This window comes from Nycticebus coucang, chromosome 5 (assembly GCF_027406575.1).
Source record: "Nycticebus coucang isolate mNycCou1 chromosome 5, mNycCou1.pri, whole genome shotgun sequence".
NCBI classification, from domain to species: Eukaryota; Metazoa; Chordata; class Mammalia; order Primates; family Lorisidae; genus Nycticebus; species Nycticebus coucang.
The window spans coordinates 1,870,505-1,892,814 of NC_069784.1; the positions used below are offsets into that span (position 1 = coordinate 1,870,505).

The following is a 22,310-nucleotide window of genomic DNA, read 5'->3' on the forward strand; positions in this document are numbered from 1 at the left end:
AAATCTTAACCAAAATTACAGTCTAAGTAGATAATAAAACTCATATTTATCATTGTGTTTTATTACTGAGTTGTCTTAAATATTCTCATCTTTAAGGCACAAGTACAGGTATGGCCCTCTACATCTATTATTCAAATACAGGTTTTCCCACAAGGTTTCCTTTCCCCAAGTTCCATCTACTAAGTTTCTTTAGTTGCTGAATTCTGACTTCCAACGTTTACAATGTTTTCTCTGTGGTATTTGATAAATGCCACTATTATTTTCTAAAAATAGCTGTGAAGAGCAGACAAGGCTCCTCAGCTAGCAGCCAATATCTTCTGGGCACCTTCCTTACAGAGTCATAATCTCCCTACTGTGTTCTCCTTGAACTGGGTAGTTAATAAATGCTGTATCACTTTCAAGATGCTTCTAGAAATGTCTGTACTAGCCCCTCTAAAGGAATTGTAACTATCCATTCCTTGAGATTAAGCTTTTGCTTTCGTAGGATGAATAAAATCCATAGTGACGCCCTCTGCAGTGCTTCTAACACACTTTGTCATTACCATCATTGACAACTGAAATCATTTCTAAGAGAAACCACACTGTGTGATATTTCAGGTAACTTTTAATCACATATTCACCTGATACTTTAAGATGTCTTCCTGAAAAGGGAGTCATGAAATATATTTGTGTGTTAAATTTTATATTCACTCTCAGAAAACAGTAAGATAAATTCAGGTTTTATCAAGGCAATGAAATAAACTAATCTTTCCAAAACTAATATATTAGTTTAGTACCTTTCCTTGCTACAAGGGGAAGGTACAGATCTTCCACGCACATAGATATTGGCCCAAGAATTCTAGTAACTTTATTTCTCAGTTGGCATATTTCAAATCATTTTTCATTTACTGAATCACTTTTTAAACTAAGATTCTATTTACATGCATGAAGTTTACAGCCACTTCTGTGTAGTTCATTGTATTCACCTCTCTCAGTTTATTCTGCGTAATAAACTTTGCTGACATTTGGAAGCTACCTGGGGTAAGTAAAGGAAGGTGAGCTCAGAGGATTAAATGAACACACTTATGTGAACGCAGACCCAGAAACATAGCAGAAACTTGCTGGAAGCAAGCTGAATCCAGGAAAGGAGATATCCCCTCTATCAGAAGGAAAACATGTGTGCCTAATTCATCTGGTAGATATTTCTCCAACCAGATACTTTTACTCAGGTTGCAGCAGGAAAAGTGGTTGTTTACTGTGAGCACTTCTCAACATCTGTTTTTAAGGTAACATGTTGTCTTGATGTGACTAAGACTGATCAAAAAATCTTAGTGGAGCAGAATGAAAATTAGATGAAGACATCCAGAGAATGTCATTCGGGGACATTCTGCTGTTTCTACACAGAGCCACATGCCAAGGGACACCTGCTCTGCATCTCACCCCCAGTTTATTCTGTATTGGGAGAACCTGGCTCTTTCATTACTATGATTCTCAAATACATGTGATGTTGGGTATTTAGCATACATGTGAGAGAGGAGGCCATTATTTATACTTTAGGGAAAGGTGAGTGTGTTTAGGGAAAGGTGTGTTATGAGTGTGGGTGTTCATAAGTATAAAGGGACGTTTGTAATGGAAAACTCGTGATGCAGTATTTTATCTCCAGAACTAGGTAAGTAAAAATAACCTGCAAAAACCCAGTGAGTTCCATGATAAAAATGGCAATGTTCTGAACAACTATAGATATTTCAGCCAACGAGCAGACATTTATACATCTATACTTTCTGCAGGTACTAAAAAAGAAATAGAGCCCACACCAGTTAATTCTATATCAGAATATTTCATTTAGGCTGTGGTTCTTATGCTGCAAATGCATCCATCATGATGTTAACACAAATAGAGGATATTTTGAGTGACCAGCTAGCCGTAACAATGGCTTACATTGAACTTCCGATTTCTTTTGTTTCTATTTTTTCTGGCGTTTTGAAGATAAACTTGTCTTTCATTTACTTTTTTCCCCATCTGTGAATATGTATCCATGAATAACTAATTTTATCTCTTTTGTCATGAATGGGCTTTATTTTGCTTGAGTACCTTCCCTGTATATATTAGGTGGCCAAAATTATAAATGAACAAAATGAAATGGAATGAACAAGTCACATATCTGTGTGTATATTCAATATAAATCTATCTGAAAATTACTCCACAAAACAACACTTCAGCAACATGGAAACTGTGGCTGTAATTGCTGGTTAAAAAAAAAAAACACTGTATAGTTAGACAAACTAATTTCCATCCAGATCTTTCCTTTTGTATAGAAATAAAACATAATGTAGGCCAAGGCAAGGCAGAGCACGGGAAAGAAAAAGGGATAATGCAGGGGCTACCTCACAGGTCAAAGATGCTGGTGCTTGCTCTTGCTGTGTTGTAGTCTCCTGACAAGGCACCTCCCTTACAGTGCCCAAATGTGAGCTCTTGATGTGGCATATACAGAACTTAGGATGTTGGCTGAGCTCTTTTAACAGAGACCACAATATTAATGACTTCAACAAAATAGTTTATTTTTCTCCCATATAAAAGTCAAAGCTGACAGTCCAAAGGCAATGGAGCCCTACTCCATGGGTCACTCAAAAGCCCAGGAATTTTCCACATTGTTGCTCCACCTTTCCTGAGGGTGAGCTGTTGCCTTAACACTTGCAAGCACTTCATGTGGCAGCCTTGAAATAAAGGGAGGAGAATATGAAAAGCAACTGGTTCAGTTCTAGAGTTCAACCCAGAAGTTGCACACGTCACTACCACTCAGATCTCACTGGCCATCACTGTCACTTGGGAACAGTAGCTGCAAGGGACTCTGGAAATGTAGTCTTTTGCTGGTAGCCAGCTGAAATCCAGGGTTCTGTTACCAAAAGACAAAGGAAACCATGACTACCAGTGAATATTGATAGTTTCTGCCACGATGTTTTAAATAATTTCAGATCAGAGTTCATTAGAAAATTGGATTTTCCCCCCATTTGTCTTAAAAATTATTTCCAGAACCTGCTGAATCCAGGGAGTTCCTTTTAAAAATGTACAAATGCTAATTTGTAAATACTGATGGATTATGCTGTGTGCCGTCTGACAGCAGGATGAACAGAAACAAGTTTTGGTTAACCATGGCTTGTTCAGTTGGCACACACCCCACACACAACAATGCTGCCTCCGTCTCCCAGAATTTTCAGCTTTTTGGTGCAGTCTGTTTGTATGAAGTCTTCTTTTTATTAAGCCAAATATGTGAGTTTGGTTTTTGGTTGTAGTTGTGCTCTTCAGAGAATGGACAAAGGACAAGGCTCCTTGTGCCAGTGGGCGTTCCAGCAGCAGACTGACTCCAGCTCCAAGTTTAGTGTGTGAGACCCTCTGAGGAGGGACCACGGGCTGGACATCCATGAGTAGAGTGGTGGGCAGAGGGACAGCTGAGCCCCGCATGTCCAGCACCAGCCTCAGCTGATCCGAGGGGCTCTGCATCTGGTCTGTGCCTTCAGAGTGAGTGTGAGTTGGGCTGAGGTCAGTGACCCTGGTGACTGCCTCACCTCAACACGGGCCCTGCTAGGAAGGGGTGTGACCTGGGGAGGTGGCTGACACAGAGCGGGCTGATTGCTGAAGGCTGCTGCCATTAGAGCTCCCAGAAGCTGGCGATCCTTCTGCGGGGAGACTGCCTGGCACATTGCAGTGTCCGCAAACCCTCATTGCTGACATGGACTGTCCATGTCCCTGCTTCTCAATGAAGGCAGTGAGTGATTCAACCAAGACAGGGCACTGGGGCCCGCCACCCCCCGGTAGCCATATGCGATAACACAATGCAGCCTCCCTGGCCCACCGCACAGTGACCCGCCTAACTGTGCCCTCATCTGAGACACATGTTTTCACTTTGTTCAGAGCAGTGAGGGGAACTATTGAGTGCAAGGCTGAGTCTGAGAGCCGGCTCTGCCCGGTGAGGGGGTGTCGGGGGTAGGGCCGGTGGGCACCCAGGCTTACCACCTGCTGTTCCAAGTGCTTTCTGGCCATCCGTTTAATATTCTGCCCTAGACATTGGTGTTAACAGGAGGAAGCTATGTAGTGAGAGGAATCCCCTCAGCGCCCGCCCCACTGTCTACCTGTGTAACCGAACCCCATCACTGTTCTGGGCCTCTGTTTCCTCGTCTGTAAAGTAAGAATAATAATCGTTCTTACAAAATTTCTGTGCAGAGTATCCAAGCAGCCGTGCCTAACACAAGATGGGTGCACGGCCACCCGCCGTCGCCTCACCGGTGTAGATCTGTGCGCGGCACCCGCCGTCTCCTCACCGGTGTAGATCAGTGCGCTGCACCCGCCGTCGCCTCACCGGTGTAGATCAGTGCGCGGCACCCGCCGTCTCCACACCGTTGTAGATCAGTGTGCTGCACCCGCCGTCGCCTCACCGGTGTAGATCAGTGCGCGGCACCCGCCGTCTCCTCACCGGTGTAGATCAGAGCGCGGCACCCGCCGTCTCCACACCGTTGTAGATCAGTGTGCTGCACCCGCCGTCGCCTCACCGGTGTAGATCAGTGCGCGGCACCCGCCGTCGCCTCACCGGTGTAGATCAGTGCGCTGCACCCGCCGTCTCCTCACCGGTGTAGATCAGTGCGCTGCACCCGCCGTCGCCTCACCGGTGTAGATCAGTGCGCGGCACCCGCCGTCGCCTCACCGGTGTAGATCAGTGCGCTGCACCCGCCGTCTCCTCACCGGTGTAGATCAGAGCGCTGCACCCGCGGTCTCCTCACCGGTGTAGATCAGTGCGCGGCACCCGCCGTCTCATCACCGGTGTAGATCAGTGCGCGGCACCCGCCGTCGCCTCACCGGTGTAGATCAGAGCGCTGCACCCGCGGTCTCCTCACCGGTGTAGATCAGTGCGCGGCACCCGCCGTCTCATCACCGGTGTAGATCAGTGCGCGGCACCCGCCGTCGCCTCACCGGTGTAGATCAGAGCGCTGCACCCGCGGTCTCCTCACCGGTGTAGATCAGTGCGCGGCACCCGCCGTCGCCTCACCGGTGTAGATCAGTGCGCGGCACCCGCCGTCTCTTCATCGGTGTAGCCGCGCTTGTCATCTGCTGTTCCTCCTTCTGGGAGAGTCGCGCTCTGATTCCCCATTTCCAGCTCTGCCCTGAGACCCCATTATGTCTTTGGGTCCTAGATTTTAATGGATCTGCATCTAAGATTTGAATTCAGTTAAAGGGGTTTGGGGTTTTTTTTGCCTTGGACTTTAATTCTGAAGCAAATCTGATCCACCTTTTAGAGGAACTTATTTATTTATTTATTTTGAGGAGAAAGAGAAATGTATTGCTTTGCTGGAAAATGGCAGCAAAATCCAAATTCCTTCTTAGCAGAAAAGCAGAGATTTTAAAGGTTCTGATCTCTTAATTCCATCTAAAGAAGCTCCTGGGCCAAGACAATCTCCTGACCTCCATCCAGACAGTTCCCTTGAGCTGTCTCTTATGGCACAAAGGACAAGAGACACCCCTGCCCCTCCCGACCACTTGCCTGAGTCCAGGGTGCAGGTGTCAGTTCACCACAAGTTGGGGAGACAGACAATACTCTGCCATTTTTTCAGGCCTTTCTCCCGGTAACATATTCCCCACGGTCAGTCTTCCCTTCCTTCCCTGTGGGAGAAGGGGCAGGGCAGTGCTTGCCTCAAAGTGCTCGGAGGCATCTCTCATAGGACTGGACTTATGCCTGCTCCTAGGGGCGACCCCCAGGCAGAGGAGGGCAGCAGCTGCCTCAATTCACTGCAGGTAGGTCTGAGTAACTTTAGTGTAGGGTTTGCTTGCTGAGTGCCTTCTGCTCCAAAGGAGGGTCGATCATCATTCAGGTTCCTACTGGAGAGAATTAAAGAAGCTCCTGGGTGACCACAGGACACTGTGCAGCATAGCTAAGTGCGGACAGCAAGAAGCAGGTCTCCCTGTGGGCACCATCATGGGGCAGCCAAACGTGGTGCTTCCCTAATGGGGAGCAGCTGCCGCCCACTGCTCCCATCACCAGCATCTGCACCTGCCCATCACCGGCATCTCCACCTGGTTGCCTGTTTTCCCAGACTTCTGATTCCCATCATCCCATCCTTTGAGCCTCTAAAGCAGCGGTTCTCAACCTGTGGGTCAATGAAAATACATCCTGCATATCAGATATTTACATTATGATTCACAACAGTAGCAAAATTACAGTTATGAAGTAGCGAAAATAATTTTATGGTTGGGGGTCACTACAACATGAGGAACTTATTAAAGGGTTGAGGCAGGAGGAAGGTTGAGAACCACTGCTCTAGAGGAACTATTTTAAGTCAGTTTTCTCCATACTGGACGTTTGTGATTGATTTTTCTTCAAACACAACTAGACACCTGTACTTAGCCATGAAAGAACTGAGGTACAGTGGGGAAGGGCAGGCTGGAGCCCAGCCACTGTGTCTTGGTTTCTTTATGTCCAAAGAGGGGATGACCAATTTCCCCTTTATAGGGTGGTGGTTGGGATGTCTGTGTCTTCCTGCTAGCTCAGTGTGAAGCCCACTCCCCTAAAGGAGGAGGAAGATCTGAGGGGAGCAGCTCTATTATTTTCTATCTTTCCAACACACCCTGCATGCGGGGGGAAGCAAACACCATTACGTGCTCCAAGAAATGGCTTTGTTTTGAAAGAGTGAAATTATTTTCTGAAGAGAGCTAAAGAAAATAAAAGATGCAAGATTGAACTGTAAGGAAGCACGCCTTTAGAAAAATACAGGAATTCATCAACAATCGATTAAATTTAACCCAATTTCCGTCAAGGCAATGTGAAGGGAATGGAAGTAGACACTTGCTCTGAGATGTCACAATTGCCTTAGTAGGCGGGCACCACCTCTCCACTGGTGATCTGGGCAACATCGTGAAACCTGAGCCTTGGTTTCCTCAGCTGCAGGTGGGGAAATGGTTCATAGTGCTGTTCTGATGGCTGAGTGAGTTGATACGCAGAGAGTGCTCAGAATAGATGGGGCATTCAAAGATTGTCCCAGTGTTGTCAGAAGTGTCTGCAGAGTCTACAGCAGAACATCATGTAATAGAGACAGATGAGATAACTTATCTAGCCTACAGCCATTTGGAGCCGAAACAATTAACTATAGTAAGCATCAGCCTGGGAAAATGTGTCCGTGAAAGGTTTTCAAAGTAATTCCAGAAATACCTCTAGGTTGTTTAGAGTAACACGACACCCCCTGAGTGAGCTGGGTCTTCTTGGGGGTACTGCGTTGAAGGCTGCACTCACTGTACACGCTGGCTGGGCACCCCTTCCAATCATTTTGCCCATTGAGCGTCCTCCACTGAGCAGGCACTGAGAGCTGACATCAGGATTATTGATCAGATAGCCTGCTCCATCTTCTCACTAGCACTCTGACCACAGACTACCAGAGGACACTGTCCAGTAGCCACAGACGCTGACACGCCCCTGTGGCCCAACCCTAGCCTGCCTCCTCTTCAGCTTCCTGGGAGAAAATGTGGCTTCTCCGTCTCCTTCCCTGCTGGCCTCCACTCCAGGGTCTCCCAGCCAGCTGGCCCTCCCAGACACTCCAATACCCTCTGGCCTCCACTCCAGGGTCTCCCAGGCAGCTCGCCCTCCCACACACTCCGATGTGGCTGTCTCTATCCCATCTGTCTCTACACGTCTGTAGCCATGAGCTGCTCCACTGGGCACTCTGAGATAGGGATTCTGGCAACTCTCCTGTGAGGCAGAGGACTCACACTGTACTTTAATTCTCATGCTGCCCTGTCCATGTGCTGCCACTGAGCCTTTATTCTTGTTCTCCCGAGAGTCAGAAATCCCCTCTGGCTTACCTTGAGCAGTTCCCTTTTTAACAACGAACTTTTAGGTCCACACTGGTAACAAAATTGTGCCCTGGAGAAGGTCAGAGCTGAGCCTCACTCAGGCATCACACTTGCTGCCCACGTGACCCTGAGCAGGTCCCTGGCTCTTCATGCCTCCGTCAAGTCTTACTCAGAGGGAAAATGAGGTCAACTCCACCCACCTCACAGAATCCTTCTAAGATCTAAGGGAGTAAAGAATGGGAGGAGCTGAGTAGTTTGTTAGTAAATTTATCTAAGGTCCCAGGCAGGTGTTTAGCAAATGATAACTAGTCAACCCTTAAGGTACCAGACAGTCTTACTTGGCATGGCGATAGTATTAGTGGTGGCAGGTGCAAACTCTGTGTCAGATGCTTTGTCTACGTTAACTCACTTGTCCTCCTAAAAGCCCTGTGAGATAAGAATGATTATTGGAGGCTGAGGCAAGAGAATCGCTTAAGCCCAGGAGTTGGAGGTTGCTGTGAGCTGTGTGAGGCCACGGCACTCTACCGAGGGCCATAAAGTGAGACTCTATCTCTACAAAAAAAAAAGAATGATTATTGGCCCCACTTTACAGATAAGCAAACTGAAGCTCCAAGAGATTAAACAAGTCATCTGAGGAGTCACAGCCAGGGAGTGACACTGCTGGATTTAAACCCAGAAAGCCCAGTCTCTAATGCAGAACTCTCAACCAATGTATATTTTGCTGCTTTTGACAGATGAAAGCTACTGGCTATCTTTGTAGGAAAACAAATGCATTAGCTCCTTCAAAGTATTTTTCATTCAACTTCTGATCACTCACAAACCCTTTGCAGGATGTACAAAGGGCCCACAACCCAACTGTATACCCAGGAGCAAGTTCCTTCACCCTGAGCCTCAGGCCTTATGTCTGTAAAATGGAAATGGAAAGTAGTCCCTACCTGCTGGGGTTGGTGACAGAAAGACATGAGATGATGTGAGGTCCCCAGCTTGGTACCAGTCACCCAAAAGAGGCTCCATTAAATTTCAGGTCCCTCTCCAGCTTTACTTTCCTTTCCTCTAAGTCCAGAGACTTGTGGGAGACAGAAGGAAAATAAAAATAGCAAGGGAGGCCTTGAGCAAAGCCGCGGAGAAGAAGGCTGACAGCAGTGACATGTGGAGAGGGAGGTGGCCTGTCCTGGCATGCAGGCTGGTCCCTCCCTGGCCCCTGTAGAATCCACACGTGAGAGGAATCAGAGAATTCAGCATTGACTTGTGAAGGAGCAATAAGTTTAATCTTGAGATTTGCAAAACATACTTTGTTTAACCAAAAAATATGAGGAGGGGCAGACAGGCATAGCTTGGAACTGGGGATGGTCTGGTGTCTGCCTGGTCCAGGTGGCCCGCCCACCTTCCCACCCCAGCTCAGCCTGCCAGAGAACAGACTCCGAGGATGTGCCATCTCTTGGTAACACCACCCCCTTTCCTGTCCTCACTTCTGCAGAAGGTTCAGCACCCTGTTGAGTTCAGTGAAAACAGAGAGTCATCAGTGGGAGTGGGGGAGCAGAGCTCCATCTCCAGCCCGCCCACCCAGCAGCCTCTCCTGGTGGGAACACTGCTCAGTGCAAGGGGAAGCCAAAGACGGGAGGTGCTTCAGAGCTGAGCACTCAACCAGACTCGCACACGGGCTGGGAGAGCTTCACAGGCCAGACTCACACGCAGGGGCTGGGAGAGCCTCACAGGCCGGACTCGCACACAGGGGCTGAGAGAGTTTCACAGGCCAGACTCACACGCAGGGGGTGGGAGAGCCTCACAGGCTGGACTCGCACACAGGGGCTGAGAGAGTTTCACAGGCCAGACTCACACGCAGGGGGTGGTAGAGCTTCACAGGCAAGCATGATCCGGGTTGATCTAGACTGGGGTTACCAAGTCAGGAGGGAGTGTAGAAGCCTCCGCTCTCCACCCCAAACCCTCAGCAGACCGTGCCACTGGACCCAGATGTAATCTGCTCTGAGATACCCCCTCTTGACAGAGCTGCAGGCAACCTCACCAAAAGTTAGCACAAGATGAAACTTTTTCTTCAGGTTTTATAGGGAAGAATAGATGTGAGAACTTTCTTTTTTAAAAATGTGTTTTTCTCTTCCCTACATTTTAATTGACTATGAAATGTCTTTTTTCTTCAGAATATTACAGGTTTTCAAATGTTTTGGTTGCATGAATTGCTTTGGTACAGTTTGAGTCAAAGTTGTAAGTGTTCCTGTCAGCCAGAGAGAGTACATTGTACCCATGAGGTGTGAATTTTCCCTCCCCTCCTGCCCTCTCCCACCTCCTATTTGCTTGCCTTTGAGTTTTAGTACCAAATGTGCACCTGATTGATTATTTTCAATTTAATACTGAGTACACGCAGTGTTTGTTTTTCTATTCTTGTGATACTTCACTTAGGACAATGGTCTTCAGTTCCATCCAGGTTGTTACAAAAGGTATAAATCCAGGGTGGTGCCTATGACTCAAAGGAGTAGGGCACTGGCCCCATAGCCGGAGGTGGAGGGTTCAAACCCAGCCCCAGCCAAAAACTGCAAAAAAAAAAGGTATAAATCCAGCATGATGTTTTTATGATACACATATACTACATTCCATTAATCTGTTCACGTATCAGTGGGCACTTGGACGGGTTCCACATCTTTGCAATTGTGGATGATGCTGCAATAAACATTGGTGTGCAGGTGTCCTTTCAATAAAGTGACTTTTTTCCTTTGGGTAAATATCTAATAGTGGAATTTCTGGATCAAACTTTAGGTCAATTTTTAGTTCTTTGATGCATACAACTTCCCACGGAGGTTGTACTAGTTTGCCATCCCACCAACAGTGTGTACGAGTTCCTTTCCACATCCACACTAGCATCTAATGTTTGGAGTTTTTTTAATAAAAGCCATTCTCCCTGGATTTAAGTGATATCTTACTGTGGTTTTGAGTTGCATTTCTCTGGTGATTAGAGAGGTTGAGCATTGTTTCACGTTTATTGGCCATTATTCCATCTTCTTTTGAAAAGCTTCTGTTCATGTCACTTGCCCACTCTTTTATGGGGTTGTTTGATTTTTTTTCTTGCTGATTTGCTTGAGTTCTTTATACATTCTGGTTATCAACCCTTTATTGGATGTACTACCTGCAAATATTTTCTCCCATTCTGCAGGTGGTCTGTTCACTCTATTGATTGCATCCTTGGCTGTGCAGAAGCTCTGTAATTTAATCAAGTCCCATTTGTTAATTTTTGTTGTTTCCGTGATTGCCTTTGTGAAACAAGTTGAGGAAGATTCCTTCCTTCTTTATGTTATGAGATAATTTTGCATTATAGGTGCAAAATTTGTAGATATGGCAGAATATGGCCCTCTCGTCTAGGAATTTTTTTTGTTGGAAGGTTTTTTAATGCTGCGTCAATTTTGTCACTTGATATTGATCTGTTTACAAGTTCTTTTGCATCCTGTTTGAGCCTAGGAAGTTTCTGTTTCCAAGAATTTGTCCATTTCCTCAACAGTTTCCAGTTTTTGTACACAGAGTATTTTACAGTATTCAGAAATGATGTTTGCTGAAGAATTTGTTTTGTATCTAATATGTGTTTGCTCTTTATATAGGTTTTAAAGTATTTTTATTAGCTAATTGCCATGATCAGGATAGAATGGGCTCCATAAACAAGCAATAAATTGAAAAGTAAATTATTAAATTGTTCCCAAAGTATAATTTGGGAGCAATTTACTGAGTGTTAGGTTTCTAACAATGAATTCTGCACCCAGAGATTGTTGGTTCCTTTCAATTTCTTCTGTAGTGGGCATTTCAATCTCCAGGGCCTCCAGGGTTGGACGACATACAGTAGGTACTTAGAAAATACTTGTTGGTTGTTGGGGTGAATGGTTGCTCTCCACCATGGAAAATTAAACAGAACTAGTGTCTAGCTGTGACATTTATGTGATATAATGCAACCTGTATTCCTCACCTCATTTTAAAACAGAGCAAATTTATGATTCTCAATTTCTTTGATCTTTTCCCCTTCTACTTAATCAAGTTTTTTCTCTATTACTGGATAAACAATATGAGAAATAATTTCCTGTTTCTTCCATGATTTGTAGGTTCCAAGTTTATTAATGTAATCTTTCCTGTGGGTCCTGGCTTTTGTCATTATCCTCCTTCCCCAATCCTGCGCATCCCCGTGAGAAGTCTGCTTTCTCATCTAAAACCTCAGATTTTCAGTCACTTAGTGACCCTCAACCCTGAGGGTTAAGTATCTATAATTTACTTTCTTACACCATTATACTTATTTTCATACTAAAGAGTTTCTATAAATGTACGAACAATAGTATAAAAATAAGTACAACAGTATAAGGAAAACGTACGTGCCCCCTTGCCTTCTGAAAGAGCTTTTTTTAGTGCCAGACATTTATAGCAATAAATGTAACTTTTAATTATTTTAGGAACAAAAGATCTTAGCACGTGAATCACCCACATTAATTATGTCAAAAAATGTTGCCTCGGGGATGGGAAAATTTCTAAGAAGGCAGCATTTCTTTCTATCTCCTGTGACAGAAGGACAGCCTCTAGCCAGCCGTGGACCACAGGGCTATGGTTTGCGTCAGCCATGAGCACCATGGGTGCAGGACCAGGTGCACCAGCCAGGGTGGCCTGTCCTGCTGTGGACATGGAGGCGAAGGCAACTGGACTGACCTCGGCCTGTTTGCCCAGTTGAGACTCCTTCCCACTGTCTAAGCTACATGAAGCTCAGCTTTATTTTACTTTATTTTTCTTAACATGCTACATGGAGGATGGAGAGAGCTCGTTTAGTAAATAAATTATCATTAGCTTACTGTAACTTGTTTTACTTTATTAACTTCTTGATTTTTTAACTTTTTGACTCTTGCGATAACACACAGCTTAAAACACAAATACGTTGTACAGCTGTGCAGAAATATTTTCTTTCCCTATACTTTTATTCCCTAAGTTTTTTCCCCATTTTTAATTTTTTTTTATTTTTTACTTTTTAGTTAAAGACTGCATTATAAACACAGTCATCAGCCTAGGCCTCCACAGGGCCCGCACCATCAGCATCACCACCTGCCACCTCCATAGCTAGTCCCACTGGAAGGCCTCAGGGGCAGCAACCTGCAGGGAGCTCCATCCTCGGTAACGACAAGGCCTTCATCTAGAATACCTCCCAGGGACCTGCCTGAAGTTTTTTTTTTTTTTTTTAATAAATAGAAGGAAAATAACAATAAAATAATAGTAAAAAGTACAGCGTGGTGAACACACAGACCAGTAGCTTAGTCATTTACCATCACTGCCAAGTCTAAGGTAACACATGACTGTATGGGCCAGCCTTTTATGTGGCTGGCAGTGTCATGGGTGTGTTCACACTGTCCCCTCCACAAACACGCCAGGAATGCCCAGTGCTACGATAGAACATTCAGCTCCATCACAGCCATCTCACCAGACCGCCGTGTGTGGGTGGGTGGCTAATGTCACTGTCTCTGTTGTTCAAGGCGTGTGTCCTCTCTGCTCCCCAAAGCAGCTCAGTGGACATTTCCTGCTGTTTCTGTGGTTCACTTGTGTGCCTGGAATCGGTGCCTAATAAATATCGGCCAGTGGCTTAATAAATAATCCTTTCACTCCCCGTGAGTACCTGACCAGTCCTAAGTAACTGGTTATATTGTAATAGAATCCCGTGAGTTAAAAAGTAAGGATTTGCAATGAGCTTAATGTTTTTGAGGTTGAGTGATCACAGGCTCTAAAAAGGTTTGCAGGTTAGACCTAACTTTTTATGTCTTGCATCCATTCTGCGGTGCTGAGTGCCCCGTCCCCCGGCAGCTCTGCTCCTTGTTGCGCTGTGAGGCTGGCATGGCAAACTGAGAACACAGCCCCACGGACAGGTGGCGCGCGTCTCCTCCACTTGCCTCTAGTGCCTCTGATGAAGAATTAAGCAGAATCCAGTTTTAAGGGTTGATTTCTGGCCCTTCCTGCAAAGATGTAGGCTTCAACCAAACCTAACTCGGGTGAAGACTTGAGTCACCAAGTCAGAGAGATTCTGCCTCTGCAGAGGGTAGGGGTCTCTGTGTTCTGTGGGGAGCTGCATCTTAGGGGGAGCTGGTCCTCAGCAAGTGGGGAGCTGTGTCGTAAGAGGGACCTGGTCCTCGCAAGGCTTACAAGTCACCAGTCCTGGGCCCTCAGGCCATGGGATGGGAAAATTTCTACACGGCTCCACCATTCACTGGTTGTATTTTAGGTGAACGATTTTGTCTAGCCCAGAAACTCACTCACTCCATCTCTGTTGGGTATATATCTCTTTCCAGCTCTCATATTTATCTTTTCCATAATTAAAATTCGAGTCTCATGCTGTTTGCTTATTTTAAATGGAAAAATATCTTCGTTTGCCCCTCAAGAGAATTGTTGCATTTTGCGTTTGTTTTCATTTTTTTAACATTCTGAAGAAAACTTCAAGCTAAGAGGCCACCATCTGGGTGTTGGTAACTGCTGAGAAAGCAGACCCAGATGTTGAAAGGTGGTTTGATGGTTATGCAGCTCGGGTGGGAAGTGCAGGCAGGCGGTGGGGGGGCGGGGGGGGCGGCCCGGGGGGGGCGGCCCTCACCACTGTGTGTTCCCGTTTATTCCTCTGATTATAACTACACAAAATGCTTCTAACACTAGAAAAGGCCAAGAAATTTGCCTGACAATCAGGGTTTAATCCCAAGGACTGACATCACACCTAGAAATATAGCTCATTCTCTGAAAAGCTCATTCTTTGAGACCTGTTATGCAGATAAGCATGACCTATTCTTTCCATTAGAAAGATCCAAAATTTTCCAGGCTGGGTCTGTGCTAGCTAAATCTTCCAGCAAAATTTTCCAGCTAAATCTGTAAGCATTTAGCTTCATTTATTTTTTATTTTTATTTCTTGCTTTTTTTTAAACTTCAGATTAATGTGAGGATACAAACAATTAAGTTACAACATTTGTATTTGTTAGAAAGAGTCCCTGTTGTAGCTGTGTCCGGCACCCAGGTGCCATGTACCCTTACATTGTGCCCATGAGGCGGGTGCTCACCAATCCCTCTCCCTCCCCCACCTTGAATTGATGTGAGTTTTTCTCTGGTGTGGGCGTGTATTAAATTGTCTGCTGACTTTATATTAGTATTAAGTATACTGGACACTTGCTTTTCCATTCTCATGATACTTTACTAAGAAGAATGTGTTTCAGCTCCATCCAGGTTAATACAAAAGATGTAAAGTCTCCATCTTTTTATGGCTGAATAGTATTCCATGGAAAGAAGTGTGGAGAATCCTCACAGTGCTCAAAATCGACCCCATTGATTCTACAATCCCATTACTACACGTCTACCCTTTATCATAAGGACAGCTCCATTATTTTTAGATCCTGGGAGCCTCTGAAACGTGTTAGCACCCAAGGGTGCTGATGGCTGAAGAGCTGATAGCTGAGTGGGAGCTGAGTGAAGTGTGTCTACGGGGCACCGGGCTGGGCCGGGCACAGTCCAGCCCTACACCAGAACAGCTCCCTGTTCCCTATTTCAAAAGACACATGTACTTCAAATATTTGTACAATGTTATAATAGTCCCCAAAGAGAATTCCTAAACACGCTCTGGGTGCCTACTAAGAGCCTCACGCTATGTGTGGGGCTCGAGAGAGGCCATTGGTAACCATCACGTGAGCCAGTGTGCAGCAGAGACATCTCAGTGACACAGAGCAAAGTAAGAACTGCAGAAATGCACAGCTGCATGTGCCTCAGTTTCCCCACGGCCAGCAAACGTCAGGTAAATAGAAAGGCCTTCGATGTTTATCTGATGTTCTGAACAAAAGGAGGCTATAATCAAATGAGAGAAGGAGCCATCAATCCTGACAGGGACACTGGGAGAGGAGTCCCGCGAGAACGTCACTGCCCTAGAGGGACCAGGGAGATTTTGATGGGGGAGAGGGAGGAACCACTGAAGAGTGAAGAAGTGTGTGTGCGTGTGCGTGTGTGTGTGTGCGTGTGCGTGTGTGGCCTGTCCAAGGGGTACAAGGAGTCTGCAGCCAAGTTCATGCTTCCCAGAAAGAGAGTGAGGGTGGAAGGTGAGCTGGACGGAGCACCACACGGCAGCCGCAGGACGGAGTTTAAGTTGTATTTTCTAGGTAGCAGGGAGATTTGGGAAGGGAGGACTAATAGATTCTGTTCATTATTTTTGAAAAATAATTTAGTGTGAAGGATAGATAAGGCAGAGAACCTGGGAATAGGGTCAGCGGCAGGAAGCAGGTGAGCATCCAGGAGAGAGTGAGGAAGTAAGAGCCATCCCGAGGGCGGGGGATTTGTAAACATAATGCAAATGGTAAGACGTAAATGCCAATGGAGAATGAGGGAAAATGGAAGATGGAATCAAAGAACTGATGGCTCTGCCCAGGGTGACTTGGGAGAAAATGACATACACACTGGGTTCTCCGTCAGGATGGAGTTTCTGGAAAATGTCGTGTTTTAGTCTCGTCACCGACCATTCTCCAACGCTTTTCACTATTCCAAGCATAATTTTCTGTTTTCAAGGCACAATTCTATTTGATAAAAGCAATCCATTCAGAAAGAAGGCCAGGGTGATCTCATGTGGCAGCCGCCCCCCTCCCCCCAGTTAAACCAAACTAAATGTGGCCACCTGGGAATGGCCGTAGCTTGACAAGCCCTTGGAAAGCTGGTTTCAAAGCAGATCATTCTCAGCCCCGAGCTGTATCTTCCAGAAAGTGCATTTCACCTCTCTCATTTCTCTTTATTTTCTCTCCCCATGCCTACGCTTTTAGAGGAAAAGTCCGGTAAGAAATTACAAGTTCTTTCCACGCTTTGGCCAAATATTATTTATTCTGTTTATTTTCATCATCTGTATATCTATGGCCCACTGTGCTTATCACCGAAATGAGGTTTTGGATTTTAAAAACAAACCTTTATGAAGCAGGATGAGGTCTAATTATGCCACTTGGGGAAGAGAGGAAGTTGGGTGCTGGTGGTTTTACAGCCCTGTTTAGTAAGGGCCAAGGGTAATGTGAAGTTTTGCGTCTCAATCACACACATACGGTCAAATATTTCAGGTACCAACTTGCATTTATTGCAGCTTCCACTTGAATTATTCAAGCTACACACTCATGCTCTGAGTTAGGCAAACAATTTTTAAGTTAATTTTTTTGTTTAATGTATCACACAGTAGCATCCCATATGCTTATAAAACTGGCCTTGGAATTGGGAGCTGTAGTGGGTCTTTGGGTCTGGTTTGGTTTCTTTGTTTGTTTGTTCATTTGTTTGTTTGTTTAGTAAATCCAAATACTCCCTCCCAGAATGGTCAGAAACTAGAATAGAGGATCTTTGTAAAATGTGAATCACCTTCTGAGTGTTACCTTTTAGTACCGGGGGTGATTTTTAATGGCAGCATAAATCTAATATGATGTACTTACATTTTTTTATTTTAGAGCAACATGGAACAGATTTAAAAAAAAAAAAAAAAGTTTATGTTCTCTTCTTGTCTCTCTGTTTTGTTGGGAACATGTTCCCTGGACGCCAACGTATGGCTGACAGAGGTGACCTCTTTGCTGGAAAATACGAGAATACTGTATTTCCATGTTAACAACAGAAGCAGTTGGTCTGGTCCATGTGACCTGCCTCAGCAGACGCGCCGCCACCTCCTCCCGGGCCCCTGCCCGATGCTGGCAGGCCTTGCAGTGTGTGTAGTGCCACCGCAGAAAGCCCACATGATGGGGACAGGATGGATGGATGCACAGGCAGAGCGCAAAGTGGGTCATAAATTAGCACTGATCTAAATGCGGACCATATCTTCTTGTGTCCAAGAATAAAATAAGCCCCTTTGATTGTGATTATGAAGGTGATCATGATTATTACTAAGCCAGTGGCCCACTTCTGAGTAATTGAGCATCAACTGTGTGTCACCTGCTGTGTGCCAGCCCAATATTGCTGTGCCCTTTAACAGCCTTTCCTTACACTTGGCCAATTTCATTATTCCCCTGAATCTCTCTCTGAAATCACTGAACTTAGCCACTTCAAATACTGTTTGGCCTGAAGTCTGCCTATGGTACTTTCAAATTTCTCTGTCCCTCAGTGGTCCCTCCGCTGTCCTTCCACAGTTCAGCTGCAAGTTGGCCTCTTCCTTACAAGGACATCTCCAAGGACGCCCCCCACTCCTGTCTCTTTTCGAGAAGTGTCCACCTGTCAGGCCCTCAGCCTGGCCGTCTCCAGGGCCTCTATTAGGCTCTTTGTTTCTCTTCCCAAATGGAGTTTCAGAAGATGGTCTCAAACATCTCCCATCAAATATAATAAATATTCTCTGTAAACTGACATGTGATACACAGAGAAATAAGTTTCAATACAGACAAACACCTACAAGAGTGAGGCAAACAGGTGCTTGCCAGATAGATCGCCTTTCCCCTGAAGCATTTTAAAACAAACAGGAGCGTCGGCTGGGATCGTAATAACAAGCACAGTAATTGTGTATTCTTATTCTCGCCTACAAAATTCTCTGACATGAATCCTGGATTTACTGACTCAGTGATGTAAAAGTAATATGTATCTGGTGCTTTGTAGTTCCACATCCATTTTCCTCTTTGTTTCCCTATAGCTCTGAATTCATCAAATTTATAAAACTTCAAAATCTGAGACTGATTATTTAGTGAATTTGGCAAATAAGGCAGATTATGTTTTGTTGTTTAGAAACAATAAATATTTTAAAACACCTTACCCACACTGACTAAGATTAAGGTGTTCTGTTAACTGAACTTAAATTAATCCTTTTATGCAAAAAAAATCATGCAACGTAACTTCAGTGTGGTGTGAGGACCCTGCAGAGGTTACGAGGGCACTGGCTGCCTCATTTTCTCCTGGGAGACACATTCATATTGAAAATTGTATACATTTTAGAAATAGAACATATTCTAATCAAAGATCTGAGCTAGAGTGAGACCCCATCTCTAAAAATAGCCAGGCATTGTGGTGGGTCGCCTGTAGTCCCAGCTACTCAGGAGGCTGAAGCAAGAGGATCACTTAAGGCCAAGAGTTTGAGGTTGCAGTGAGCTGTGATGCCACAGCACTCTACCAAGTGTGACAAGTCGACAAAGTAAGACTCTGTCTCAAAAAAAAAAAAAATTGTTCTTAATTTTTTTATCCACTTTAAAAATAGCCTTAAAATACAAAGTAAGAATTATCTCTAAGTTGAACACCAAAATGAAAACTAGGATGGAAAATGAAATGTTCCAAATTCTTCTCCAGATACATTAGGACCAAGAAAAATCTAGGAACTGAACGATTACCATTTAGTTAGGAATGTAGGTAATTTGTTCGGAAAATACGTAGACCACTTGCAAAACCTGAGTGATCAGATGTTGTAATGAGTGATGGAAACAGCAGCTGGAATGCACTGAGAGCCTCGTGGGTGTGACACCAATGCCTGCAATCAGAGGTGCTCCGACCACCTGCAGGGTCTGAGCGACTGAGTAGGGGTTGAGTAGGTGTTTTGTTTGGCTATACAGTTAAAAACAATTTTAGCTAGCATTTAAAAACCATAACATTTCAAAATTTTAAAAAATCTTCTCATCTCCTTTCTGGAGATCCAGCAGCACTAAGAGCCCTTCCTCGTGTGGCGGACACAGGAAGCCCCAGGTAGGCGCCAGCTCACAGGATTCATGACACATCTGACCCTGAGTCCAGCATCCACCCCTGGTCCCCACCGCCAGGAGCGTTTGAGTTGGCGCCTCTGGACATAGATCTCTCTTCACTGACCAAATACATCAAGACCAGATATTGAATTAGTTTTCTTCTACCTTTGCAGAAAATTCCATATACCATAAAACAAAAATAGAATGCTAAAGTCTTTGACATTCTCGGAAACTGACAGGGGGAAGGGTAAAATAATATTTTGAACAGGCAAAGACAATTCCTTCCCGGCTGATAATAATTTTGCTGTCCTTGTCTGGCAGAGACTAAATTGTGTTATTCTCTTTAATGGTGATAATTATTGTATATAAAGCCCTTCCATTTAACTTCTGGAACTCTTATCTTTTTGAAGGCCTCAGATGGCTTTTAATTATAGCTCTCGAAGCCCTCTGGGCCTGCTCTTCCCACAACTTCTTGCTGTGTCTTTTGGGTTCTGGTTAATCAGCCTGTGGCTGCGTGAGTTTGAACAGCTATTCCTGGACGATGGCAGTTTGCAAATGGAGTCCCAAAACACTGTAAGATTATCTTTTACTAGAAAGAATACAACCTTAAACTATTGATTACAAATGCAGGTTTTTAACAGGTTAAAAATTAAGGGTTCTGTAATGAAAAGGGTTCTGTATAATCTTAAAGTAATATAAATTGTCTTATATTGAGGCTCTGCCTCTGTGTGGTTACATTTTATTTTGCATTCTCTCATATAATTTCACCTTGGACAAAGTTGTGTCACTTTTGTTCCCCTATTTGCTTTATTTTAGAAGTGAATCTTTTGTCATAAAATTCCCACATTTCCTTCTTTAGAAAAGAACACTAGCTTGGTCACTGAAGAAGAAAAAAGTCTAAATCTTCATATAAAGGAGTGTTTGGATTTTTCTGAAAATATAATATGAATTAGTCAATAAGAGAACTTAAGCGCCAAAATATATATCCATAAGTGTCCTTTTATCCCTACTTTGATTTAAATTGCATCCATGCATGCAGATAGGTTTCCAAGAGATGCGGGATCAGTATGGAGCCATACCTGGAAAATAACGCAAAAATAATGTCTAAAACATTATAAGTGAACTTGACTGGAGTAAATATGTCTAAGGTCCTAGCAACTGACACAACTGGTCTGAGAAATAACCACTCCCCGGTGTAGCCAGGACAGCTCCCTGCTGTAGAGTCCTCAACAGTGTTGCCTTGGTCTCACAGAGAGGATGGGACTCTGCCTCTGGTCCTCCCCATTCAGTAGATGTGCGTCTTCGGGCCTCATTTTCCCCTCTCTGCCATCAAGGCCAGTAACCGAACATCCATGAGGTCTCCCGGGTACGAGAGGCCACAGGTCTTTGTCTGCAGTCTGTGCTCTGGAGAGCAGACCCTCCTGGCCACCTGAGCAGAGTCCTGCCTACCTTTGTGTCTGTGCTCCTGGCCCTGGGTGTGGGGAGGCAGCCTCGGGGCACCCCTAGATTAGCCCACACCTGAAAGTGAGGTCCTGAGCAACGTCCCCACTCCACCCACGTCCTGACACTCCTGTCACAGCAGTGAGCCCTGCGGAGGGACCATCAGGGATAGTTGGGGTAAACTGACAGCAGCCTCAGTTGAGGCTTGAGGAGGGAAAGGGAGAGGTGTGTCCATGGGCTGTTTTCCAGGCCACCTCCATCCACTGTGTGGGACGGTCTTCTCCCTGCACTTGTCAGGGGCTCCTCATCTTCCCCATCACATTCTTACCCACTGGTAGATGCTGCCACGTCACCTGGCCAAGAACATGCACTTACCCCCAAAGTGCCCACAGTTCATGTTCCGTGGAACACTCGAGAGAGGCCACGGGTAGGAGCCTGCTCTTTACGTACAGCCTCTGCTGCTTCCCAGGCCGTTAGACCCCAGCTCTGTCTGAAATACTCTGTGTCTGTGACGTTTGCTAATACCCCGCGGTATAAGGGAGCTATTGCTATTTATTCTCTAAGTTTCCCCTCCCCAGATAATCTGGAGAAGACGTTAACACTGTCTGTCACATTGACGTGCACGTTCTGACTGGCTCCTGTGCACACACTACTAACATTCGTACACCCACATTAGCAAATGCGTTACACAACGGATGATCTTTCTAGACGGTCCTTCAAGGGCTCCCCTGGTTTAAATAAGCCCTGACGACAGCGAGTGCTGTCTTCCCTGGGCCTGAAGAATTAGTGTGTGTTCAGGTCACTGTGGAATCTGCTGTCACCCACGCCTGTGAGTTCAGGTCACTGTTTGTGGAATCTGCTGTCACCCACACCTGTGACTGTTGTGTGTGTTCAGGTCATTGTTTGTGGAATCTGCTGTCACCCAGGATCCATGGTTCTCTGATTAGATATCTGTTCTCTTTTCCTTTTTGCTGATCACAGAGGCGCAGCCCGGTAAGAACTCTCAACATTTTTACCTTAAACATGTATAGAGAAAATTATGGCCACGGCAAGATGGCCAGGTCAGTTCCCATCAAGTTCACGATGAGCCAGTGTGAGTGAAGCAGATTAATAAGGGTTGGTGACTGGTTGGAAGCCTCTGGCCCTCTAAATGTCAGGGATATGTTTTAGAATTGTCAGAGCACTTTTCCATAAAAGCTAAGTTAACACTGGAATCTCAACTCCGAGTGCTGAATTTGAAAATGTGTGTGTGTGTGTGGTCAGGAGACTGACCAAAGTGCTATGGCAGTTGATAGCAAAATGATGGTTGATAACAAATAAATATGATAAGGAAACAATTTTAAGCCACAATGTTTCTAAGCTTTAATTCAAACTATATCTCTGGAGCCAGGCAGTGCTGATTCATAATTAGAGTTTCCA

The 22,310-nt window shown here is 45.1% G+C and overlaps 1 protein-coding gene across 14 annotated transcripts in view; it reads left to right on the forward strand.

Annotated features, from left to right (window-relative positions):
- SGIP1 (SH3GL interacting endocytic adaptor 1) overlaps positions 1 to 22,310 on the forward strand; it is a 193,994-nt gene that overhangs the window by 98,338 nt on the left and 73,346 nt on the right. The window lies entirely within an intron of this gene.